The 27,557-nt window shown below is 44.7% G+C and overlaps 1 long non-coding RNA gene across 1 annotated transcript in view; it reads left to right on the forward strand.

Moving 5' to 3' along the window:
- The first annotated feature begins 941 nt into the window (after nt 1–941).
- The window catches only part of LOC144770428 (uncharacterized), a 398,083-nt gene continuing 371,467 nt past the window's right edge, over nt 942–27,557 (forward strand). Inside the window, exon 1 of the long non-coding RNA XR_013598891.1 lies at nt 942–1,605. This is a non-coding gene — a long non-coding RNA (uncharacterized LOC144770428). The remainder of the gene's footprint in view (nt 1,606–27,557) is intronic.

Consider the following 27,557-nt stretch of genomic DNA (forward strand, 5'->3'; position numbering starts at 1 on the left):
ACAGTCATACATTGATGTAACGTACAGCTGTGCATCACTGTATCAGGAGATCTGCAAGTTGGTCTCACAGAGCTCGTTTAAGAATGTTCCCAAATTAGAGATTATGTTCCCAAAGGTCCAGTCTTTTACAAAATTCAACAGCTTTATTCTCTCTCAGATACTCCAACCCCTTCAAATACTACCAGGGTCTTTACATTCACCATCACAGGGCTGAAGACTCTTTGACTTAGCAGTGTCAATGTTTTCTTTCCGTTCTTTAGGTTTCTCCTAGGCAGCGCATGCGCTGTCTCGTCGAGAGATGCTGTATACACTATAGTGGGGAAGCTCCACTCACTTTCCGCCCATCTTTTTCAATGTCTTTAAGCATAAATACTGCATTATAATTGGTGTTTGGCTTCTTAGTCCCGCCCCCTGATGCCTATGTCGTCATTTTGCTCCTTCAGAGTCCATCAGCCCCGGCCGTTACTCAAACACTTTTTGCTGCCTAGTGTCCCCCCGCCCCCTCCCGCAGTTTGCTGTTTTTTCGCCCCCTCACCCTCCCTCTCCTGTTTGTGCATTCTTCAATGCGGAAGCTCCCATTTGTAATGCAATACCTCTTGTGTAAATACGAGTCTTGTTGCATTGCAAATGCTTGTTTTTAAATAGTGTGCAAAGTAAAGGAAGCGTGAACACCAGAAGGCAGACGTCTCATGCCTGAGTGTAGGCGAGGCTCCCGTGCACCAAGGAGAGCCCCGCACACCGGCCAGATTGCTCCGACATCTTTCCTTCATGACGAGACCTGCAGGGCATTGGAGAAAGCAGGATGGCGGGAACGTGAGTCCGGAACCATCCAAAAGCGGGACGGTAAGTTTTATTTTATATTATCCATTTTTGTTTAAGTGAACCCCTCCTGCCTCCCCCCCCCCCCCCCCACCGTAATGACCCTATTCCCCTCTGCACAGCCCAGAGATAGGCCTTTCACTCACTGCAGCTCATGCTGAGTGCGCCAGTCACTCACACCCTGCAGGTTACACCAGCGCGCGATGGTTGTAACTCTGGGGCAACTTAAAATAGAAAGATGGCGCAGGGCATGTTCCGTCGAACTCCACTAGCCCCATTCCTCACATGGCAGTGAAACCAAGCGTGCATCCTTGTACAGCTGCTAGCAGGCAGGACGGCGGGAGCGGGACTTTATCACTTTATTTTAATGGTTATTGCAACAATTATTCCGTTAGAATTGCTTTAACATTAACACTTTGTACAGCACTCACATGCCCATGGCTATGCATCTGCTTATAAAATACACAACTAAATAAATGTAAATCTATTCCCTTCTGGTGGGTGGCCTGGACGGTCTCCGAGGAGAAAGGTCACTCCAGGGGCGTGGGGTCGTTCCTGCTCAGATCGAACTAGAGCCTTAGGGACAGTGGTGCCTGTTGGGCTCTTCTAAGGGGGGTGCTCGGGTGGTCAGCTTTCCCACAGTCAAGCCTTTTCTAGAGGTCCTGGAGCACAGGGGCAGTACAGTACCAGTGGTTGGTACTGTCCTTTCTCCCTCTGTCCTGGGGTTCCGGGTACTACTTCTTGCAAAAGTTACGCAAGACTACTGAACTCCCTACTTCAGACAAGGTAGGTGAGCCACTGAAAGCACGAGCCAGATGATGTCTGGCTCTGGCTCAGCTTGAGGTCCTCTTGGAACCTCGAGCCCAAAACGAGCCGTGCCTTCACAAGAGGCTGCTGAATGTGTGTCATCAGGAACTGTGGTTCGAATCCTGACTTCAGCTCAGTATCCTAAAAATACTGGCAAATCTTTCTGTGCCTGCCATAAAGTGTATAGTCTGTGTACGTTATGAGAGCTGGTATGTTCTTGGGCGATGTTCGCTCTATCTAAAACTGTCCACAAAAAAAATGTGTATTCTGCCTGCGCGCATTACAAACATTACGTATAGTCTCTCTTTAGTGCTGTCTGCCTTCACTTCATTCACACTGTTTAGTCTGCTGCTTTACTTTGTTTGTAGGCTACCGCGAGCGCATAACTACACTGCAAGTTAAGCTTTATATTTATAGCGGCGTGCCTTTCCTCCAATGTCTTTAACTTTAACAATGGCAGCCACCACATTTATATAACACGGCTAAATTGTTTTTATTACATTTTTTTAAATACAGCGCATATGGTGGACGCGCTGCTTTATTGTCGCGTGCGCCACTAAAATGCGTTCTTTTAATGTGTATCTACTTTTACAAAGTGATGTGTGCAAAGCTTCATAGTCTAGCGGCCGCATACCAATCTGCCTGATCTCTTTCCATTTACCCCGGTCACAGCTGATATAGATGAGGTAACAGTGAGAAAACTAGCTATTGTATTAAAAATAAAAGCTCCCTACCTACCTATGTTTTGCTACCAGCAACTATGTAACCTTTATTAATAACGTTGCTGCGAGCGATGCCGGCAGCGATGCCGGCACCATGCAGTCCATATTATATAAAAGCGTAGAGAGCAGCAACGGGCATAAGCAGTGGCAAAAACTCTGACGCTTACAAATGCGAAACCTAGTGCATTGCAATTGCTTGTTTTTCTCTCTCCCTCTGCTACCTTAAACGCTTTAAAACCCAGTCTCCGGCTTCCATCTACTTCCCTCTTCCAGCCTCCTTTGGGCTCCAGTACAAGCGATAAGTGGCTTGTTCACCGCATCCATCCCACTGTGAGCTACTGCTTCAGTCACCTGGAGGCAGTATCTGTGCCTTTACCACTGTTCAGCGTCCCACTGTCTTTCAGCTAGGTTTACACTTCGCAAATACCGAACACATACATAAATTCGCATACGGGGCTTGTTCACTGTTTCTTCTGCTGATGAAAGGTGGAGCCTGGCTACAGACTAAAGCTTTGTGTTGGAAGCTCAGACCTCTGTGGGGGCTTGCTCCCCTGGCATCCCACGCCACCCCCCGCAGCTCCAAGGGCCTCACCTAAATCAACTGTAATTGGTTTCATCCAAGATATCTCTCTGTTGAGCAAGCAACTTAATTGCCCAATTTCGCCTTTTGTTTACGATTCTGTTTATTGCTTTTTCAATGCACAGACTGCAGCTTTCAAGAAAAGTTATTGTCATCGGCACACAGTTACCCTATCCTCCCTCCCCCAGTCCAAAGAGGATAAAATGCAAACGCAGATAAACAAGCAAATTACAAAGTGAGACGCGATCCACACGGAAATATATCAAAAGTTCAATTAATCGACATCCCCAAGTCACCAGTCTCTGAATAAAACACCTTCCTATCGAGCTCGAGGAAACCTTGCAGGACTTAGCAACAATGAAGCCCATAATTCTGCACGTTTCCTTCCCCGACCTTGTGGCTTGTATCTTTAGATTGTATTTGTTTGCAGATGCCAAGGCTAGGTCCAGGCCCTGTTCACGGGGTGGTTGGGCCGTTATCTGCTATGAGAGTGATTGAGACTTGCGTCCCCGGCATGCCTGGGCGCCTGTTCCATTTCCATTCTGCCCTTGAATGGTGTCTGGAGGGGCTGTGTGTCTGCTTCAGTAGCCAAGTCAACCACGGAAGAGTAACAAGTCTGGCAGTCAAGGTTTACTCCTGGGAAATGAGGGGGCTAGAAACTCTGATTCAGTATAACACCATAACCAGCACTGAATAGCATCTATACGAGCTGGCAAGTGAAACAAACCAGTTGCAACAAAACTACAAAACGCACAAATAACCAGAAGGTGCTAGCACTTTATGGGGCCAATGTATGACGTATAATTGGCATGAGCTCTAAGTACAAGGGATACAGATTTGGAGGCTATGAATCCATCTCTGGTCCTTAAATTGCACTCTGGTAGCAAAGGGGTGGAATAAATGACATCACCCAAAAATGTCGAATTAAACAATCCACAGCATACGGAATTAGGATCCAGCCAACAAAGTCTTAGGTCAAAGCAGAGCTGGCTTTTCTCAAACAGCGCCCTGGGCAAAAAACGATTTGGAGCCCCTCTCCCACTCTTCATCTTTAATTAGCATTGTGTTGGGAAAATGGGGGGGGCGCGGTATGTGGAAGGTGAGGGGAAAAAAAGAAAGCAGAAAAACATGGAAGTCCATGCTGTTTGGAGAGGTGTGGCTCACTGGTTAGAGGCGGCAGACCTGTAAGCAGAGAAGGGCCCGGGACCAGGGTTCAATTCCCGACGCGGCAGGGTCTTGGACCAGCGTCAAGGGACTCGATAATTCTCGCCTCAGTGCCTACTCTAACCAGGGAACACACTCAGGTAACTCTGGGCATTAAGCTTGCCTCATCTCTACAACGGCCCCCCACAGACGCTGGGGATGCCTGGTTTCACCCTGGAGATACCCTGAAAGGGACCATCTCACAGGGAAAACCAGGACGGGTTCCCCAGCGGTCTACAGCGCCAGGGCACTCGGGTAGAGTAACAGTGCGCTTTACAAGTATCCCACATTTACATTTACATTTTCTATTTTCAACAACAGAACTGTGCTTCAGTGTCCGGGACACCTAGACTGTGGTGCCCGTTTTCTGAGAAGGCTCATGCCTCACAAGCCAGGTGACTGATGAGTGTAGGGGCACTGTTTTCTTTTCTTTTACCTGCAGCCTCGCAGGGGGACGAGCGACTGGAATCGACTTGCTGGACCGGGGGAGAGAAGGAAACTGCGGAGGATTTGAAGTGTGTCTTCCAAGACGACCAAATCGATCATCTTCAAAACACTCACATGTGCCAGTTAAAATGAACAACTAGGTACATCTAACGCCACAGGGCGAGCTGGGCACACGCCCAGGGCGCCGACCTTCAGTGAGGCGCCAGGGCTGCCCACAGCAGTCTGCAGCCGCCTCCCTCCAACCAGGTTCTAAAGAAAAGCGTGTTAACTAATTATTGTCAGAAAGCAGTCTGTTTTCTGCTTTCTCTTTTTCCTATTTGAGAAAAGCCAGCTCTGCTTAGACCTAAGACTTTGTTGGTTGGATCCTAATTCCGTATGTCGTGGATTTTTTTATTCGACATTTTTGGGGGATGTCATTTATTCCACCCCTTTGGTACCAGAGTGCAATTCAAGGACCAGAGATGGATTCAAAGCCCCCAAATCTGTATCCCTTGTACTTAGAGCTCATGGCCAAATATACGTCATACATTGGCCCTGTAAAGTGCTAGCACCTTCTGGTTATTTGTGCGTTTTGTAGTTTAGTGGCAACTGGTCTGTTTCACTTACCAGCTCGTATAGATGCTATTCAGTGCTGGTTACGGTGTTATACTGAATCAGAGTTTCTAACCCCCTCGATTCCCAGGAGTAAACCTTGACTGCCAGACTTGTTACTCTGAGAATGTTAAGTCCCTAAAGGGACAATTGGAGAGCACCAGGATTATGTGTTGGGGACACCAGTGGTAAATGTCAGTGCCCAGCCGGGATGCGGTCCTGTATCCTAGGACTGCTCTGCTCAAGGACCACACTCCAGAAAGGAAAGATGATTCAAGAATTGAAGAGTGTAGTAATGAAGACCATTCAGGATGTAAATTGAAGATGAGGTTTATTGATGCAGACAGGTGCTGCACAGCAGCCGGCCCCCAGCCCTCACAGTTTAAGACAACTGTCAACATTCAAAGCCTAACATTCTAAAGAGAATGCCAGTGACCAGAACAGCATGGCGCAGGCATTCTTAACCTTAGAGGAAGAACCTACATTATCCTCCTCCTCATAAACAAAAATAAAAGCAAGAAAGAAAAAGCAAAAGGAATATGAAAGTAGGAGACATATTAATCAAAATGTTCTAACAATACTTAGCAGGAACAAAACGTTGGCGGCAACTTCTGAGTAAACCCACAGTAGTGGGAAGGGATGAAGATGAAACATCATTAGAATAACACGAAGAATTTTGATTGATACATCCAGTGATTTTTACGACCCTAGAAATATCCCACCAATTCATTAAATTAACTCTTATAGTATTATCACATACTTTGTCAACAGTGAAAGGTTCAGAGTATTTTGAGCAGCCTTTTTTTACTGTGGACAGGAATCTTAATACGTACAATATCACCAAGAGCGAAATGTTGTTAGACACACCTTTTCCTGGAATCAAAATGAAGTTTCTGTTGAGACTGTACTTGAGTCACATTGCATCTCACAAACTCATTTACATCACACACAGAATCTAACTTCACCCATCTGAACATCCATCAAGGACACTCTTTCGAGCAAGGTTTCCTTCCTCGCAGTAGTTCATAAAGAGACACTTTGGTGGTCGAGTGTGGCGTGGTGCGATAGAACTATAACATGGATCTCCCAGCATTCTGGACATTGCATCATCCAGCCAATGCCCACTGCGCACAGTTATTAAGAACTCTATATATCTGCATCCCCAGACCATTGGTCTGTGAATGATAAAGCGCACTTTTTGAATGTGTAATACCACCTTGGTGTAAATAAAATCAAACTCTTGGCTAACAAATTGTACGCCATTATCACTTACAATTGTAGGGGAAACCCTTCACGTAAAAACAGATCTTTCAAGAAATCAATTACATTTCTAGAGTTGGGTTCAGTAATAAAATGAATTTCCGGCCATTTTGAATAATAATCTATAGCTACAATTGCAAATCTGGAATTAGGAGGGAGCATATTAAATGGTCCAACTAAGTCAATTCCAATCTTTTCCCAAGGTCTATTAGGTAGCTTGATAGGTTGAAGAGGTGGTGTTCTAACCTTCAAACTCTTTTCCGAGTTTGAACAAACATCACACTCCCCAACAAACATGTCAACATCTTTGTCCATTTGTGGCCACCAAAAATGTTCACGTAGTCTTCTCTTTGTAAATGATTTGCCTAAATGACCTTCATGTGCGCCCCTGATCAAACCAGCTCTTATGGCATCAGGAGGAACAAGTCTATTCCCATGTACGAGCAGACCATCTTCGACAGAGAGTTCAACGGAGACCTTAACAAACGTCTGCAGAGAAAAATGAGCCTTTTTCTCTTTCGGCCAACCACCTCTAACACAGTTAATGACTTCACAAAGTAAAGCATCTTTGGATAATAAGTCTCTCCACTCTGTCTCACTCACAGCACACATATCATCCAGTACAAGAGATGCAACAAAACAATCTTCATCATCATCCTCACTTTCATTGTCACACTCAACAGGGTGCCTAGAGAAATAATCCGCTCTCACATTCTTGTTTCCAGGAATATAAGTGACTTCAAAATCGTATTGTGACAATTTGGTTGACAAACGTGCAATTCTCGTGGTATGATCTTTGAGTCTATCTACAGAGAGAATAGACACTAGCGGACTATGATCTGTGCGCAAATTGAAATGTTTTCCCCAGATGTAAGGGCTGGATTTTCTTATTGCCCACCAGCATGCTAACAACTCTCTCTCAATAACAGCAAAATTAAACTCCAAACCTCGTAATACCCTAGAGGCATACCCTAAAGTGTTCTCATGCCCATTGACGTGTTGGGGGAGGACAGCACTCAAACCCACACCACTAGCATCCATAGTGATGGTGCTTGTAACATTGGGATCAAAAGGTTTAAGTAACCGGCTGATTAATATGCTGATAGACTGACTCTCTTAGGTCTCGTGTACTCTTTCACATACCCGCACTTTAAAATCAAATCTAGCACCAGGGAACCTTTTGTTCTCTCCTTATGGTTGTTTGTTTTGCTAAATGTGCCGATTTTAACTGTACTTACTGTCGATTTTAACTGTACTTGCTATATCGCTACCTTCAAGAAGGCGCTGCCATAATTTTCGCGTTCTATTCACGCTAGAGTCACCCAGGGCTCGCCAGACAGGGTGACACTCTTGCTGCATCTCGTTGCTCTCGCTCCTTGAAAAACGACCCGATGCAAGCGCGCAGTGAGCGCACCATTGGCGCGCAGGAGGCGCGCCAGAGGCAAGCCCGTCTGCGCCCGTCCGCGCCCTGACGCGCCCAGCAGCCTGCAACTATGCTCCTATTATTACAAATACTCCTAACCGGCTGACTTATGCTGCCAATGACCTTTTGCTACTTAGAGGTAACGTTTCCTCTCTTTGTACTGTGTGTAATTTTCTTTATCACACTTTTAAATGTCCCAATTGTGATTTTATGTTGGGTCATAGGCACATTCAGTCGGCAACTGCAACTTCTAGAGGAATGGACATTTCCACACACAAAAAGTCCTTCCCAAAGGTAGGCAAGCACCTACATCTCTGGAGTATGAATTGCCGCTCCCTTCCCAAGAACAAAACACATATATTTGATTTTTTAAACGCAGAAACCTGATGCTTTGTTTCTCACTGAAACCTGGCTGCATGCCAGTTCAGGTAGAAATGTTGCCTGTGCCCTCCCTCCGGGCTACGTCATTTTGAGGAGTGACAGAGAAACTAGGAAAGGAGGTGGGATTGCGGTAATTTTTAAATCTATATAATCCTGTAAACTTGAACCTCAGCCCTTTCCAGATTGCGAAGCCGCCTTGTTCAAACTTGCTGTTTCTCCTCAGATGACCTTATCTGGCATGCTTATTTACCGACCGCCTGGTAACCCTAAGAAATGGCTGTTTGCCTTCCCTGATTTAGTAGACCCTTTCGTAATGAAGGCTGCTAATTTTACTATTTTGGGGGACTTGAATTTGCATTTAGAGGACCCCCAGAACAACGAGAGCACTATCCTTCTATCTGATCTTGAAGCTCTCTATTTGACGTTACACAACAAGGGGTCCACTCATCAGGCAGGTCATCTATTTGACCTAATTATGTCCAATCTTCCATTTGAATGCAGCCTACCAGCTCTTCCTCTTGGGTGGTCTGATCATTATGCTATCCTAATTTAATTAGCCACCTCTAGGGATACTACGCCAGCCCTTACGGGTGACGTAGGTAATCGGAGGCCTTGGAACAAATTAGATTTGGACTCCCTTAATAGTCTTCTAATGGCGAATCTTCCAGACACCAATTTACCTTTCTAATCTTTAAATCTTGTGGTGTCTAATTGGCTAGCTAGATCTATTAACGCCTGCCTTCCTATGGTACCAAAACTCAGCTTTACTCACCGCCCGCCCGCCCCTTGGTTCAATAATGATCTAAAAATCATGAAATCCAAGTGTAAACACCTGGAAAGAAGATGGCGTAAGACCTATGTCCCCAGTTGCAAATCCGACTATAAGGTTGCCCTTAATATGTATCATCTGGCTTGTAAGGCTCCGAAAGCTTCTTTTGTCTCGAACACTATTATGAATGCACTGAACCGCCCCCGGGCTCTGTTTTCTATGGTTAAGAGGCTTGCAGGATTTCATACTTCACCGGTGCCACCTGCCCTTGACGAGACTCAATGCAACAATATTGCAAACTATTTTGTTACCAAGGTCGAAACTATACATAGCTCACTAATGACCCCCACTCCTGTTGATATCAAGAGTCCCCTGGCAGGTACAACCTGCGAGGGCCTTCGCCCCCGATAGCTAAGATCTCAGTATGGTCTCCTCTTGACGATAGATCTTCCTTAGACTGCCTAGCCAGGGTAAAGTCTGGCTCTTCTTTTGACCCCTTACCTGCTAATGTTTTGCAACAGCTTTCACCAGGTGTCTTTGGAGTTCTTAAAGAACTCCTAAACTCCTCTTTACGAGAGTCTTATGTTCCTTTGGATTGGAAGTGGGCTATGGTGGTCCCTTTGTTAAGAAAGCCTGGAGCTGATCATACAATCCTGTCAAATTTTTGCCCAATTTCACTGTTACCTGTGTTCTCCAAAATCTTGGAAAAACATGAATTTTCAGCTTACTGCGCATGTAGAAAGCACTTCCCAATCAGGATTTAGATCCCATTTTTCCACAGAGACCACTTTGCTGGGGATAACGGAGAAATTGTGCTCCTGCCTTGACCAGGGTGAGACTACGGCGCTCATTTTATTAGACTTGAGCGCCGCATTTGATACTGTGTCTCACACTATCCTTTTGAAGGCCCTTCAGTCGGCTGGAGTTGAAGGCCCCGCTCTAACTTGGTTGGCCTCCTTTGTCAGTGATCGTACATTCCAGGTCTTCTCTTCTAATTCCTCATCCACTATTCGGTCATCTGCGTACGGAGTACCCCAAGGGTCCACTTTGAGCCCTTAGCTCTTCAATATCTATGTGAGACCCCTGGTGACTATTGTGGAGGAGGCGGGCTTATCTCTATATTCATACGCCGACGACACTCAAATTATTTTCCCTTGGTCTTCCTCTAAGGAAGCTTCCATATCTTCCCCTCAGTTAGGACTACGTTGGGTGTCAGTGTGGATGCTTTCCAATCTGCTGAAATTAAACGGAGATAAGACTGAGGTTGTTATTTTGGGCAAACACAAGCATCTCTGGGGTCCCCAACATTGACCCCAGGAAATGGGTCCTCTTCCTCAACCCGTTACCCAAGTTCGGAATCTTGGGTTTATCATTGATAACAACATTTCAACGCGCAACAGGTGGTTAGCGTTGCCGCCACCTGTTTTACCATCTTAAGGTGTTTGCGGAAGATCATCTGGATGCTCCCTGACTCCACTAAAAGAACGGTAGTCCAGGCACTTGTCACCTCTCGCCTGGACTATGGTAACGTTCTTTACCTGGGTGGATGTCAGGAGGTATTGCAAAAGCTCCAGGTGGTCCAGAATTCCGCCGCCCGCCTCTTATGCCACGTTCAAAGGAAAATTTCCATCTCTCCCTTCCTTCGGGACCTGCACTGTCTCCGCATGGACAACCGCATTAAATTTAAGACCCTATGCTATGTTTTTAAAATCAAACAAGGGACTGCTCCTGTCTACCTTCAGGAACTTATTCATCCATATGTCCCTGTTCGGTCTCTACGTTCGTCCACTCAAGGTGACTATGTAATACCTAGCTTTAAATTAACCAGAATGGGCGGCCGCTCCTTCTCATGTCTCGGTACTAGACTTTGGAATTCTCTCCCTAGTTCTATGAAACACGAATCTTCCTACCTTTAAGTTTCGCTGAGATCTTAAGACCTGGCTGTTCTTTCAGTGATTGGCTCCCTGTTTACTCAGTCTGCAGTAGTGGATATGTCTGCACCCTGTCAAGGGTAGCTGTGTGCAATATAAATTAAACTAATAATAATAATAATATGTTGGGGCTATTTAGCTCATTCTTAATCCAATTGAAAACGTTCTTGCAATGATCATCCCAGAAGAAAGGAACACTTTTCTTGAGCATATTAGACAGGTGCTGTACTTTGGAGGCATAGTCAGGTATATACCGTGAATAAAACTCACACATACCGATAAATGACTTAAGACCAATCTTGTCCTTGGGAGCAGGACAGTCTTCTATCGCTTTAACAAGACCTGGTCTTGGTTCAACTCCATGTTCGGAAAGAACATGTCCGAGATATTCCACTTTTTGTGTTTGGAAAACACATTTTTCTTTTTTTAAAACAACACCAGCATCACGCAAAGCTTCTAAGACACAAAACATGGTATTGTCGTGTGATTCACAGGTTTCACCGTGAATCAAAACATCGTCTTGAAAGACAAGAACCACTTTAATTTTTCTAAGCAAATTAGACATGATTCTCTGAAAAACTGCTGCTGCAGAGGCCAATCCAAATGGCATGCGGCACTACTGGAAGGACCCAATAGGGGAAACAAAAGCCATGAGTTCTCTACATGATGGATCAAGAACCACCTGGTGATAAGCTGACGCCAAGTCCAATTTACTAAACCACTTTGAACCATTGATTAAAGATAGCATGTCTGGAATCTTTGGAAGAGGATATGAATCAATCCAAATATTTTTATTTAGACTGCGCAAGTCTACACAGACATGAAGCTAACCATTCTTTTTCTTGGCAACGACCAAGGGAGATAACCAAAGAGACGATTCTATTGGTTCGATGATTCTTTTCTTACAAAGACCCATGAACTATCTTTCCAATTGTTTCCTATCACTAAACGGAACATTTCTAAGCCTATGCTTAACAAGTATGGCTTTATCTTTGACCTTAACACCATGGGTGAATCCCTTAACCTGTCCCAGACCATCACCAAATACTGAGGGAAAACGGTCAGTCAACAAATCAATGAAATCATCCAACCGAAGAATAGAAACCTGGTCCCTCGTGCCTGGCCTAAGTACCATCTTGAAAAGTCCCTGATGGACCCATCCAAGGATGTTTAAACCTTTGATAGCTACATAGACTTTACCAAAAATCTTTTGTCCTCTAAATTCCAGTGAGTCCTCAAAATACCCCTCTAGCTCAATGATCCTACCTTTGTATGAAACTGGAGATCTATCTGGAGGTTGCAAAGGACGAGTTCCCCAAACTTCTTTGAATCTTTCTTGTGTTAACATAGGTATCCTCGCGCCCGAGTCAACTAACAAACAAACTTTCTTATTAGCAATCTCAACATCAACATGAGGATCTACACGCTCAGAGTATTCTTTAGACTCAGTGTTCATATCTCCAACCACAACAACCATGTCCCTCAAATCATCTTGCATGTTGCCAAAATCATCAGACTTGGATTCAGATGCAGAAACATTCGCAACAGAAGAAGATGTGCTGGTGACTTGTTTATAATCTTGAGGAAAAAACATGTTTTGCTTCCCATTTTAACAAACTTTTGTGATATGACCCAGTCTCCCACATACTCTGCAAATGACATTTTTTGCTGGACAAGGACGTCCTGATTTGAAATGAGGGAAATTACCACATTTATAACAAAAATTCGTTTGTTTGAAAAACTTGTTCTAAGGTCGTGAAAAAGTATTATTTTTAACCTCCTTTGACCTTACCACACTGACAGATTCCTCTTTCATGGATGTGGATGCTGACTTCTCATCAAGTTCCTTTACTTTTTGCAACGCGAATAGTCTCCTCAAGAGTTGGATTCCCTAGAGAGAGTAACTTCTGTTGGATGCTCTTGTCAGTGCACTTGCAAATACACTGATCTCTTATCAGCTGATCTCTAAACCCTTCGAATTGACATTCTGCACTCAAAATGCGCAATGCAGAAATGAAATCTCCCACATTCTCTCCATGCCTCTGTTCACACTTATAGAATTTATGCCTCTCACCAACTAGACTGGGTTGAATGTCAAATCGTAAATACAACTTCGTGACTGTTTCCACATATTCAGACCTCCCTTCAAACCCCAAAACATTTAGCAAGAGAATTTTTTTTCTCTCAGCCCTGTAACGTGAACCACCAATTGCACCAATATAAGTAATAAAGGCATCATACCATTTTTTCTATGAAATGGGAGGTTCTCCCGGCATCTCAAGAAAAGGTGGAGGTGAAGAAACTGACTGCATATTAACAGTACAACTCTGGATGACAAGGCTTTAAAAAAGAAAATATTAAACTAATACTACCACTTTTCTTTTGTTGAAAATATCACTTTTCTAAAGTAATCAACATTAATTTCCAAACTAACTTTTCACCCCTAAAAATTACATATACATAATGCGTTAAGTGTACACATGTCATAGAATATATCCTTTCAGTTTTGCGCATCACTGTGAAGATAGTATGTTCACTGAAGTAATGACATGTATTATGCGTTTGGTGTGCGCATCACCGTATAGAACATTTTTTCTTTATAATAATGTTTTGCAGGATTGAAATCGGAAATTTAAATGGCACGAAGTAGACAAACTTGAAACAAAATGTGCAACCAGATGTGCGTGTCACCGATAACAAGCACAAATGAAGTATGCCGTTGACTCGAACAATATGTAAACTGGTGTGGGTGTCACCGATGTCAATGTGCAACCAGGTCTTCGTGTCACCGATAACAAGCACAAATAAAATATGTCTTTGACTCGAACAACGTATAAACTCGTGTGCGTGTCACCGATGGCAAGCACCAAGGATGTGAGCTTTCTAGCAAAAATGGCACGCACAGGGTTATTTTCATCTCGTCTAAAACATGACGCACGCAGGTCTATCTTACTTCAACGACGTATACTAAATCATTGTAATGCCAACCACAAGATGGCGTCTACGTCGTATGTCGCTACTGACGTAGACAATTCATGAATTGTGCGTACTTTTACTTGAATGCACAAGTCAACTACGCTTGAAACGCCCAAAATGGCGTGAAGTCTGAAACGTCAACTTATGACGTACTGTGACGCGCTGGGTATTTCATCAAATCAATGCCCTCTTCTTTGTCGTTGCTGCATATAATTTCTTTTTAGCAAACACAGTACCTCAATGCTTCAGCTCCGGCAATGTCCCTTCTCGATCTCACCGATTTAACAACGTAATGACTGGACCGACAAGAATACGCCACCTCGTTGACCAAAGCAGGATTTCAGGTAAAAGTTTCTCTCTTCTTTTTGTAGGCTCTGCAGACACCTGTCTTCGATCGTCGACACGTATTTTGTAGTAATGAAGACCATTCAGGATGTAAATTGAAGATTACGTTTATTGATGCAGACAGGTGCTGCGCAGCAGCAGGCCCCCAGCCCTCACAGTTCAAGACAACCGTCAACATTCAAAGCCTAACATTCTAAAGAGAATGCCAGTGACCAGAACATCATGGCGCAGGCATTCTCAACCTTAGAGGAAGACACTACAAAGAGGTAATCAGTTCCTGTGTGTCTGAGGGTTGTCTGCCATGGAGCGGGTTGTTGAAGATCAATCAGTCACCATTTGAACTACTGTATTTATCTTAAAACAGACTGAGCAGCAGCCATTCATTGTTTCAGTGGAGTTAAAAAGGACTGTGTATTATATTGTGATGTAAATTTTCCAGGTCTGGGCATTTTTTGGGAGTTTATGGTCATCTTATATTTTCGGATTGTTTCTCTTGAAATACCAAGACCAGCACTCCCAGAATGTATTCATTTGTCCACTGCAAGCCTGGGATTGGGACTAGTCACAAGGTGGCTCAGTGACAGGGTCATCTGGTAACCCTATTTATAGTGAGATTAATGCTGCAACTGGGTATATTTATTCTTAACAGATTCTCTACCAAAGCTATGACAATGATGCACCAGCAGGCCCAATGGGGGCTAACTGGCCTGAAGCGGTGTCCGTATGTGCATATTTCCAGTCCATTTAGGTTTCTCTCTATGGCTACTGCCATGCTTATTAAATGACAGTCACTTCCCTATCAGGACGTGGTGATTTGTCAATTTGGAACGCTTTGACATGGGTAATATAAAATGGCAAAAGCTGCTCCATGCAGCAAGATGATATTAGTAATAAGACTCTCCATCGCCAAATGCTGATTACCCAAATATCAGCTTGGATATTCAACCATCTTTCTCCAAACATCAGGTTATGAATTCTGAGAATGCACACATTTTCTTCTCGAATACCAAATTTTCTATTTTTGTATGCATATATTTCAACCAAGGAAATTCCTCTAATTTAGTAAATTGAGCTGCACATGTGAGATACCAGTAGCTTAGGAGCCACTTGTTGGAGAAGCGTGTGCTAGATGAATGCTAAACATTAGTCATCTACCTTCAGGAGTCCATTGTTTACTTTTGTTTATTTATTTATTTATTTTGAAAGTTTTATAGAGCGCGAACAAGACCCTTGCGGATATCAGAGCGATTTACAGACATAGTAGTTATTTATACAGCAAAGAGGTTACTTATACAACAAATAAAGCCGATAGATCAGGTAAACATAACATCTTGTGCAACATCGAGCAAATGAGATAAGGCAATGGCAACTAAAGTGCCAAGGTGATAAAGTTGACCCTTGTCATAAAAGGAATACTAGGGAAGGTGCAAGAGTTCTCAGGGATTTATTAGTCAATAATCATGTGAATTTTGCCATGAGAATCCATCTTACCTCCTTTTTGAAAGAAGCAGTGGAGGAAATAAGTCTGGTTTCTGGAGGTAGTGCATTCCAGATCCTAGGCGCCATCCCTGAGAAGGATCGTTTGCATGTTTTTTTCTTGTTGAATCGTTGTGGTTTCAATAGAAAGGTTTCTGCACTTCTTGAGGATCTAGAACCATCAGGGATTGTCAGTTTCTGAGTGAGGTATCTCGGTGCATTGTGATGTATGGCCTTATGCGTCATGTACGCGATTTTTAGGTGAATTCTGGCTTCAAATGGTAGCCAGTTCAAAAATTTTAAGTCAGGGGAGATGTGGGAGCTTCTTTTCGAGCCAGTGATGAGTCTCGCTGCAGCATTAATGGAGGCTCTAAGGGGAGCTGTTGTCGCTTCAAGGAGGCCGCAGAGAGCGACACTTCCATAATCCACCCGAGGGATAACTAGAGCTTGAACTGTCAACTTGAAGTCATTGGCAGGCAGGAAGGGTTTCAGCTTCCTCAGTGTATTTACAGATGTGTTTCTGCATATTGAGGTTGCAGTTGAGGGTTATACCTAGTGATTTTGCTGAATCCACAATGGTTGGTAAAACGTTTAATGCCGTAAGATGTTTGAACCAATCATGTATAGTTAGGCTGTCCTGTTTTCAGTTTCTATTTTTGGTAAATTCTGGTGGGGTTTTTCAGTGTTTTCAATATCTTAAAAAACAGTTGTTATCAGTGGTTACACATTTTCACACCACTAAAAACAGAAAAAGTGTTTTTCCGGTGTTTATAGAACGTTTTGCTTTTATCATTGCTTGCTTTCTGCACTGAAAGAACATGGTATATAGACAGTGTACGTATAGTGTATACGAGGTCCAAAGAGATTTTTGCAAATTAATCTTATTGTAGTTCAATACTTCTTCAGTGAGTCTTTGGTCATGTGCGCTCGCGCTTTCCTTCCCATGTAAACTTCTGTGAAAAGGCCCTCTCAGCATTCATAGCCCCTTGGGCTGAGAACCGTCAGCTAAGGGGCACAGTTGGGATGACTTTTTCTTTGATGCCACATAAAGCACAAAATGATAAATATTTGCATTTTAGTTCCTGGGCATAAGAAAACAGTGCACCAGAATGGACTACAAAGTCAATAGCATCCCTCATTAACTCTGAAGATTGTAAAGATGCTTTCAGCATACCATCTAACAAGTGGCAAGGATCTCCTACAGGGAATCACTTCAGCTCGGGTATCAATTTTGACAGGTCATCACACAATTTTTTTATATACGTAGCTGAATCACTACAAATACAAACAATATCACTCCAATCTTTGTTGAATTTGGAAAGAACCTTTTTTGAAGAGCATAATAAGTGTCAATGCGTTCCATGTTTTCCAAAAGTCTGACGTCGCATTTTCACCACTATCCCAGATGCTTGGTGATATATATACTTGTCACTATCCCTTGCATTTCATGTTTAAAGCCTGAGGTGTTGGCAATTCACCTACGATCAATACTGACCCACTAGAAACTATGGTCTGATGTATTAAGGGTTTTTACCCATTCTCTGTGGGTAAATGTGATGACACATATTAGGAAAGATTTTTATTAAACTAGCCATTTTACCCATCAGTGAAATAATCAAATGCAGCCAAAATATCAAATGTGAGTTTGATATGTCCTGATTCTCTACGGTTTATAAAATAATTAAACTAAACCTAAAACGTGAAACCAAACTCTGCATCTTTAGACCATAGGCCATAAAACTGAAAAAAATAAAAGGAAGAAGAAACAATATTTTAGTGGCATCCCTAAAGAACAAAACTTAAGCAGAATAATGTTAGCCAGTCTTTCTTACTGCTAGCTTGTATAACAGTTACATTTTATTGACCCCTTCAGTAAGAACAAAATGACTTTCACTCTCTTCATGCTTTCTTTGAATGGCATTTAGTTTGGGGTTGTCCAGGTGTTTTGTCAGTGTTTATATGTTTTCACCCGTAAGGGCTATTTTTCTTTCAGTGGGGTTTTATCAGTTATTATAGGTTTAAACCTAAAACCCCACAACCTATGTATAGTGGAGACTTTGGCGGGAAGGGCTATAAGGAGGAATTCAGTCTTTGAGGCATTCAATTTGAGATGGTTGTCTGCCAACCATGACTGGGTGTACCCAAGCGTTGTGTTAAGCAGTTTAATGTCTTGAGGGGTGTGTATCTTAAGGTATAGTTGGGAATCGTACATGTGATATTGCACTCTAGACGCTTGCAGCAATTCAGTGAGTGGTTCCATGAATAGATTAAACAATGTCGGGAATAGCGAGGAACCTTGCGGGACTCCTAACGTTACTGGAACTGGTTTGGACAGGGTGTTGTTGACCTTAAATTTTTGTGTCCAGTTTTGAAGAAAGGAGGAAAACCAGTTAAGCACTGTCCCTGATAGACCCATTCTGTGATTGAATAGATCCAACAAGTTCTCATGTTTGACCGTATCGAAGGCTGAGGAGAGGTCTAATAAGATGAGTAGGAAAGTACCATTTTCATCAAGTATTTATAGAGCATCATCAATTATGTGTGTCATAGCTGATTCCGTGCTGAGGCCTGCACGGAAGCCGGATTGATGTTTGTTAAGCAGGTTGAAGTGGTCAATGTGTTTTCTCAGTTGGTGGTGGACACATTTTTCCAATAGTTTGGAGAAGGTAGAAATATTGGAAATAGGGCGATAGTTGTTTAGGTCCGTAGGGTCAGCTGTGGGTTTCTTTAGGATGGGTGAAACATGTCCCACTTTAAGGGTGTCCGGGATGCAACCTTGTTGAAGTGAGCTGTTAATGATTTTGGCCCAGAGAGGCAAAAGCAATGGGGTTAAGTCTTTGACAGCATTTGCGGGAAGAGGATCGGTGAGGTGATTGGCTGGCTTCAGGGTGCTGAGCATCTTGCCAATAGCTTCTTCAGTGTAAGTTTCAAAGGAGGACCATACCGCATTGTTTTTTAGGTCAAACTTTGCATGAGTTTGGTGTGCCGAAGTTGGGATAAGGTGGGAGGTATTGATGTGGTGACTAGAGTGTAAGCTTAGGTCATTGAGGGGATCTTTCTTGATGTTATCAGTCTTTAGAGTAAAGAAGGTAGAGAATTCTTCACAAGTCGGTTGTGGACGTGCTTGTTGTCATTGTGGTTCATCCTTAGATTGTGTTTTGATTAACTCAAACAGTTTTTTGGACGAATTCTTGCTTGGTCTAGTTGGTGGCTGAAGAAGTCTGCTTTCGTTCGTTTGATCTTTCTGTAGTATGCATTTCTTTTTGCCCTTAGAATTTTGAGGTGTTTAGCGGATGGGACTGATCTCCAATTGCGTTCAGAGGTTCTCAGAGAGCGTCTATCTTCATTAAGTAGACTGTTGTACCAGGGTTTTGAGACTTTTGAAGAAACTCTCTTTAGTTATAGGGGAGCAACCTCATTAATTATCGAGGTCATAGAGTTGAGATAGTGGTTGGTGAGATCATGTACATTAGAGGAGCCGGCAGGGGGCAGAAGAACGTTGTGACAGGCTGAGAGTAATGTGTTAGGGTTGAGTTTTTTTAGGTCTCTTTTCCATACCTTTGGTTTCGTGGATTAAACCGAATTAAGTTTCACTAATTCATTGATAAAGAAGGTGATGACATGTTGGTCAGACCAATCACAGGGTTGGATCGACTCAAGCTGAATGGCATCACCTTTGGAGATTATTAAATCCAAGGTTGACCCGCTATTGTGTGTAGGGCTGTTGCAAATTTGGGTGAGTTTTAGAGCGCCAAGGAAGTTTTTGAGACTGTTGACCATTGAGTTGCTGTGGTCGTTCCAATAGAGATTGAAATCACCAAGGAATATTTGGATGTTTTTACGTCCGGTGTTCGTTGTGGCAATGCCCATGAGGTGTTCGGTGAAGGTGAGGTTGTCACCGGGTGGATGATAGATAATGTGTAAAGAGCAGATTGGATTGTTGTTGCGGTTAATGTTGAGGCATATGTATTCACAGGAGGTGAATACTGGGGATATGACTCTATTAACATCGATGTTGTTACGATGTATACATGCGATTCGACCCCCTGTCTTACCACTCCTGTCTAATCTGATGATGTCGTAATTAGGGGGTACTAGAATGTCGATGAGTGGCGATGAGGATTCTGTTAGCCAGGTTTCGGTTAGCATTATAAGGTCCAAGTCCTGTGTGATAATGAGGTCAGCTATGTCCGCTGCGTGTTTAGTGGCCGATCTACAGTTCAGGAGTGTGCATTTAAGTCAGGGTGTGAAGATGGAAGAAGTGGGATCCTGAATGAGTGAGACTCTTCTAAGATTATTGTTGATGGTACCTCTATTGTTGTATGTGGAGGGTCTGTGAGGGTTGGAGGGGATAGTAGAGATGGGCATGTGTGCAGGAGATATGGGGATCTTAAGCTCGGATTCGTAGGAGTGAAGAAGAGAGCGTAGGTCATATCCAGGACATGGGAAACCATTATTTCTTGGGCATAGACAAGGCCGGACTGGCCGTACCGGGGATTTCCCCAGGAAACTGGAAGGATGGGGGCAAGTTTTGTTACTGGGGTGCCATTTTTGCAGCAGTGAATCAGATTTGAAAGCACACACTGCAGAGTTCCTTGTATATTCAGTTTTTCAGACAGCAATAAAAGTTTCAAGATAACTCTGGTGATTAATGTACCTGTAGGAGAGAGATCAGTGTTTTGTCTAGTGGCAGTGCTGACTCATCTAAGGTAGAACAGAGGGTTAATATGCCTGCTGCAAAGGATGTGTACCATGCAGATCACAGAACAGTGTTTTATGTGCATACCTTAGTGGGTTACTGCTTTTGTCACACAGACCCTTTTGTTACTGTGTAGTTAATAAGTTACAATCATAATATAGCACAGTGAGCTATGAAGTGTCATCAAAGAGATGCATGCAAACTACATGGCACAGGTAAGAAAGTTGTTTCTTTCTTAGTCTTTCATTATCCTAGTATTGCTAAAAAGGGTTTTTGTGGGTAGAAATAAATTCTTATTAGTAAAGCCAACCCTAACCACTGTGTTATGATCTAAATCATGGGTTTGTGCTTCTCCAGACCAAGCACTCCTAAAATATACCTACAAGCATGGATGACATGGGAATCCAACACCTTATAGTCCCCATTGTCTTTTGTAACTTTTCTGTTCACTGATTTACACACGTATTATCTATTGTCTCTATGTGTGTGTTAAGTAAAGTGCTCCAACACCTAACACCGGAATGAGAGGCGTTATTAAATAAATGAAATACATGCAAGAGAGGGGCTATGGAGAGATGAGGGGCCCTGTGAATGTCCAGCATTTGTATTTGTAAATCTCCAGTATTTGTAAAGCGCAAACAATTACCCGAAGGTGTCAAGTCGCTGGGGGCAATCGGGAAGATTAAGCAAGCTATTTCCCAGAGTCACATGGTGCTGGGCTGATCTGCCGCCGGCACCCGGGATCGAACCATGAGCCCCCAGGTTCTGGAGTCAGTCGCCCTGGCTGCTGTGCCACACCTCTTCCAAGAGTGATAGTGAGGGAAATTATATAAAGGCTCCAGTTACGACTTATAAGGTCCCAAAGGTGAGACCTACTGGCTATGCCAATGCTTGTTTTTTCTCCTTTCTTTTCCAACTTTGCATGTGGGCTGCACTGTACAGCACACATACACAGAGGAAAAAGTTAGTTAGTCTAAGCATTGTATTTTGTACTGGAAGGGTACCCATCCAGTACAAAACCTATACTAGACTCACGCAGCCACCCTTAAACTATGGTGCAAAGGTGTGAGTGGCTCTCGGCTATCTGGTTGCGCTCTGGCGCTATGAAGAGGGGAGGACAGTCCCAATGGGGCTGTCCTGCTCTTTCCTTGTCACGCAGCACAGCATTTTTGGCTGCTGCTGCGATGCCTGAAAATTTGGGAAATAGACCCCTAAATTCCAGCGTGATTGTTGCAAAATCTTCAACACCTCCCCAATCTTACTGACCAATCTACGCTCCTGCAACTAGGCTAAATTGGTACCTAGAAGGGAGGAAATAGGGTTGGGTGTCACACAAGCAAGAAAAAAAGGACAGTTTCCAGGGAAGGAAGGGGAGCAGTGTATGAGGAGGAAATGCAGAGTAAGAGGCATAAGAACAGGCTGTGTGAAGGAAATGACGGAGCGAAATTTGCACAGAGGTCTGGGACAGGGAGAAAGTTGGAAGCAGTGTACCAAGAAAAGAAACAGATGGGTGTAGTGGATTACGAGGAAATATGGATTGAATATGCAGGTGGAAGAGTAGGTTATGGTGTGCAGTGAGGGGTCGAGGAAATGTTGGGGAGAAGTCTGTAGAGAAACGTATGAGTAATATTTTAAAAGGCACGTAGAGTGTAGAGTGTGTGAAGACTGAGGTGGACCAGTGTAAAAAGGAGCACACACAGTGTGCAGCGGAAGGGTGGATGGAGTGTGTATGGAAAAAAGACGTCTGGGTCAGGGCGGGCTGCCTAGGGAGGGTCCACTCATTGTGCAGCTGTGACTGAGGGAGAGTTGTGCTGCGCAGTGAGTGAAAAGGGGCCCGGTGTGTTGAGCGCACGATGGGGTGCAGTGCACATGGAGGGGGCGATGATTTAGGGAGGTAGGGGCATAATAGGCCAGTTTGTGCAGGGAAGAGAGAAGGATAATGGCTGGCTGACGTCTGTATGGAATGGGAGGGAGTGACATCGGGTGCTACAGTGTGGACGCGCACCCGGGCTGCGCACAGGGATGGACAGAGGGTATGGAGAGGGAGCAGCTAGCAAAGCTCCAGGCCCAGCCCACTACGGGGCTGCAGCACCACAATAAACATAAGGAAAGGGAGTACTGTCACAAGGAGCCGTTCTTGGTGCATCTCTCCTCAGACTGGAATGGAATGCCAGGAATCTATGGCCCGGAACAATGGATGACCCGAGTGGGGAGGGAGCTGGTATCCTCATTATGCAAGCTCATGCTTTACTCCTCGACTTCTCCCTCCAAAAATTGAACATTAACAAAGAGCTGTACACCACAATGGAACAGCCTCCCCTCACCAAGCAAAAGTTTAAACAACAGAAAATGTCTCGGTGATGCAATCCCGCCTCCCCCGTCCACCTTTTGCTTGCTGTTCGGGTGCTCGAGGCGAGTCTGGGAATAGAGCGAGATTCTGCCCGCCAGAGAGGACGCCACCAGGCTCAGACAGAGGTAAAGATGTCCCTAAGAGAGGGGAGGGGGGGGGCGGGGGTACCCAGGCCGCTCTGGTGAAGGAGCAATCCCAAAGATGCAGCGCTGCCCCCGCCTCCTCCAATGCCCTCTCAATATCATATTCGTTAATGACAAACAAGCCCGGGCGGGTCCCTGAATACAGCAGCCTCCACCTCCCACCGTTTTAGCGACCTGGATGTAGACCCCACCACTCGCTTCTGGTGTGCATGCTTTCCAGTGCGGACGACTGTCTCTGCCCGCCCCATGGAGCCCTCAACCTACACTGAGTTCTTCACAGAATCGAAGAGCGAGTCCCTCCTCCAAACCGTATGAGAAAGCTGCATTATTAGCAGGTTCAAGGTTACTGCATATCCATAGATATGCACCGGTTCTAGTCTCTGTACCCCAGCACGCAGTAGGGAACAGTAGGTACAGCAGAGGAGCTGCACTGGAGAGAAGAGGGCTCTTGCATCAGGCGCATTGTGGGGCCTAGAGGGAGAAAGGGGACAGCCTGCACGAGGGACGGGGAAAGACTGCATAGAAAGCAAGCGTGCGCGGCAGCAGAGGGAGGGGAAAGAGGAGGGGGCCTGCGCGATTCACTTGCAGTAGCGAGCGGCTGAAGCCAGGATAATTGCTACGATATGGCGCCGCGCGCTCCCGCAAGTGAATCGCCACACGTGCACACGTTGCCATTGAAGGCAATGGAATGCGTGCACGTTTTTGGCTGAAAAGCCGAAGCCATTCCAAAAGGGCTTTTTTGGTATGTAGCGCATGCGCGCTGCGTATGCAACACCTAAAAATGTGTTGGATTTCTGCCCAAATTTTCTAGGGGGGTAACCCCCAAACCCTCCTTGCAGGGGTCAGGCTCGCTCACTGTACTCACTATCTACCACACCGGGCTAGCCTGACAAAGCTTGCCAGGGCTTATTTGGGTTACCAATCCGGCCCTCGGCATAGATCACAGTGCCATTTCTTATGGGGCAAGTATTACTTCTGACCGTGACAGAACAGCCAAAAACGGAACTGCTGGAAAATGGCCCTCTCTGAAGGGTCAACCCGAACTTTTTGTCTCCCTCCTTCTATGTTTTTTGGCCTCGTTTTAGTTGGCCTTAGGACTCTGGGCACTTTACCACTGCTGACCAGTGCTAAAGTGCATGTGCTCTCTCCTCTAAAAATGTTATGATTGGTGCATACCTGATTGGTATATTCAATTTACTTGTAAGTCCCTTGTAAAGTGGTACCCCCTGTACCCAGGCCCTGTAAGATAAATGCTACTTGTGGGCGACAGAAGTAGCCTTTAAAACCTGTCTCAGGCCTACCACTTCAGTACCCATGTGAGCAGTTCACTGTCACTTCAGCTTGGCATTTAAAACTACTTGCCAAACCTTAAACTCCGCTTTTATTACACATAGGTCACCACAAAGGTAAGCCCTAGATAGCCTGATGGGCAGGGTGCTGTGTAACTAAAAGGAAGGAGGTGTACTTTTAGGTTTTACATGTCCTGGTAGTGACAAACAGCTAACTTCATTTTTCACTACTGTGGGGCCGACACCTCTCATAGGTTAGCATTAGGAATCCCTTAATAAACCTTTAAGCTGTAATTCCTGATAAGAGAGGAGTAGCTTTTTCATGTTTCATATGTTTGGGATGGTAGTGATAAATCCTACAGACTGGTGAGGTTGGATTTAACTTTGCTATTTTATAAAAGCATCTTTTAAAAAATGTCCATTTCTCTGTACTTATTGCTCTGTGTGCCTCGCAGCCTGTCTCCAATACACGCCTGTGCTGGGTAATAGCTACATTTGTCCATTCCCTCTAAGCAACCACACCACAGGACACTCGACTGCATCTGCATTCATCTGCATACTGGTAGGTCTTCCTGGGTAAGAGGGAGGGAGGAGCTGACACTTCACATGAATACGTGGTGTCCTGTCCCCACAAAAAAGGTCTGCTCGACACCCCTAACCCATTGCTAGGTTGCAGAGTGGACTGGATTGAAATGTAAACATGTGCACTTCGGAGAATTGTGTTGAAGTTATCCCCACATAAAAAACACTTTTGGGTATAAGTACTGGGTCTCTGAACCCCTCTAAGGATACACTTCGTTGGACCTGTAACCAGACACGGCTGGGTCTACATTTGCAGATTTTCCAGAAGGACTGCTCTGAGTTGCCAGGAGGGACTACCACTTTACTAACAGCTCTGTTGTATTGGCTTGCTGCTTACTGAGCTGTAGGAGGGACTGCCATTTTTTGACCTGCCTTGCTTTGCTGGCCTGCTCATGCTATCTTTGTACTATGCTGAACTACAAGTGTTCTCCAAGGGATTGCTGGTTTTCCCTGTGTTCAAGAGGACTCATGATCAACAAAGACCTCCCCCTTCCACTGCTGTGGGACTCCGTAACTAGTGAATTTGGCGAGTGGGTTTTGACACAGATCAGTGTGGGAGACTGTTAGACTTGGCAGCTTTTGGCATGTTTCCCCTGTCTTTTTGCTTTCTGACCTCCTAGTTTGGACTCTGTTTTTGCTGGTTTAGTGTCTCTGCACACTTCGTCACTGCTTTTCAATGTTAAAGTGCAAGTGCTCCTCTTGTAAATTATTATTATGAATTGGTGTTTCCATGATTGGCATATTTGATTTACTGGTCAGTCCCTAGTAAAGTGTACAGAGCCTGTAAATCAAAATCTGCTTCTGGGCCTGCAGCACTGATTGTGCCACGGCTGTACCGGTGTGCAGTTTAGTAATGCCATGTCGACTTGGCAAGTGCAACCACTTTCCAGGTCCTACCCTTCCCTTTTCTTACATATTAGTCACCCTTAAGGTAGGCCCAAGGTACCCCTGTGGGCAGGGTGCAGTGTATGTGAAAGGTGGGACATGCCCTGGTGTGTGGCATGTCCTAATAGTGAACTACTGCCAATTTCGTCTTTCACTATTGCAAGGCTTCCTGTTCCCATAGGACTGAATGGGGAGTTTGCTTAAAACAATTTATAAACATAAATAGCCCTGGGAACAAGGTAGGAAAATAAAGTTTAGTATGCCTGAACTCAGAATGTTAAAATGCATCTTTTAGTGGGGGTGAATTTTACACTCTGTGTTTGAAAATACTGCTGGGTTTGTGTATTGCATGTCTGGCTTTTGGGTGACAGGAGCTGGGGGGAGCAGTGGCTCAAGAGAGCCTAATGAGTCAGGGCTGGGCTGAATATACCTGGGCTGCATTTAGATCAGGGGGAGGATATTTCCTTTCACCTGAGTGGGCCTGTTCCGCCTCTGACAATGCTGTCTCCACCTCCTGCCTGGAAGCTGCACCATGGAGGACAGAACTGGTTCTGGCTGGGCAAAAAAACTCTCTGCCTCCAGGAAACAAAGGATTTTGTGGTATAAATATTGTGCCCCAGAACTTTAGAACTCCTTTGGACCAAGAAGACTTGAACTTTCTGCAACTTCTTTATTGAGAATCTCCAAGGGCCTGAATTAGAGCTTGCCTCCAGTTCTGAAGTTTCTCCAAAGGCTTCACCAACCTCTTGATACGGCTTCTGGAACATCTGTTTCAGCTGCCACAGATGAGGGAAACACAATCGACCCCGTCATCGACTCTGTCGCTGGCTCTGCGACTTGACAGCACTGCAGACTGCCCCGTCCGCATCTCGCACCGTCCGCATCTTGCACCGCAACCCTGGTCTCACCGTTGACGATGACCGACACAACAGCCACCTAGCCGCTGCTTGCAATGTGACCTGTGGGCACCGCACTCCTCACCGCCTCGCTTCAGCTCCCCATCCTGGTCTCACCGACGCCGTCGCTGCTGCTGACTTTAAAACCCTTGACCACATCGTGGCTGGGGGCACTGTTCATAAGTTTCACAACACACGGCACTGTCGCCTGCACCGCAACCTGCCAGCACCTTATCGACCATCGTCTGGACGATCGTCACCTAGCCTCTACTTGCACCGCATGGAGAGGACATTGCACCCTGCACCGCTTCCATTTTGCAACACAACCGCAATGGTTGCCACGACCGGCTAGCACCGTTGTGTCAGCTGCAACGAGAAAGGTACTGTTACTGAGTCTGTTCATGCTTTTGCTGGCCCTTAACGATGCAGTCGACTTGAACTGTTAGACTTTGTTGGTTTCAGCATAGTGGTAGTCCCACATGGAACTACCGACTCGTATGAACTGTGTTTTTCAAGTATTCTTGCAAAGTATACCTTTTTAAATACTGTATGGTGGATTTTTCTCGTTTTGCTCTTATTTTAAGTTTATAAATATTGGATCTTTTTTAAAACTGGTGTGGTGTCCTTTTGTAGTGTTTTCACTGTATTACTGTTGGATGTGTGCGAAAGCTTTACACACTGCCTCTAAGATAAGCCTGGCTGCTCGTGCCAAGCTACCAAGGGGGGTTGCAGGGGTTATTTTAGGAGTCTAACTCCCTTATCCTGACTAGAAAGAAGGGTCCATACTTGGACAGAGGTGGAAACCCTCGTGAATTAGAGACAACCATTTCTAACAGAGTCGATCACTTCTCGATTTTAGCACAACGACCAGTGCTTCCTCTTCCTCTTTGCCAGAGGCCTAGCGCTCTGCTAATGTACAACCCGTCTATGAGGTTCAACTTGTTCCAACTGTGTTTGTGCTGATCAAAGTCACCTCCGAATTC

The sequence above is a fragment of the Lissotriton helveticus genome, chromosome 7, assembly GCF_964261635.1.
Source record: "Lissotriton helveticus chromosome 7, aLisHel1.1, whole genome shotgun sequence".
In the NCBI taxonomy this organism is placed as follows: domain Eukaryota; kingdom Metazoa; phylum Chordata; class Amphibia; order Caudata; family Salamandridae; genus Lissotriton; species Lissotriton helveticus.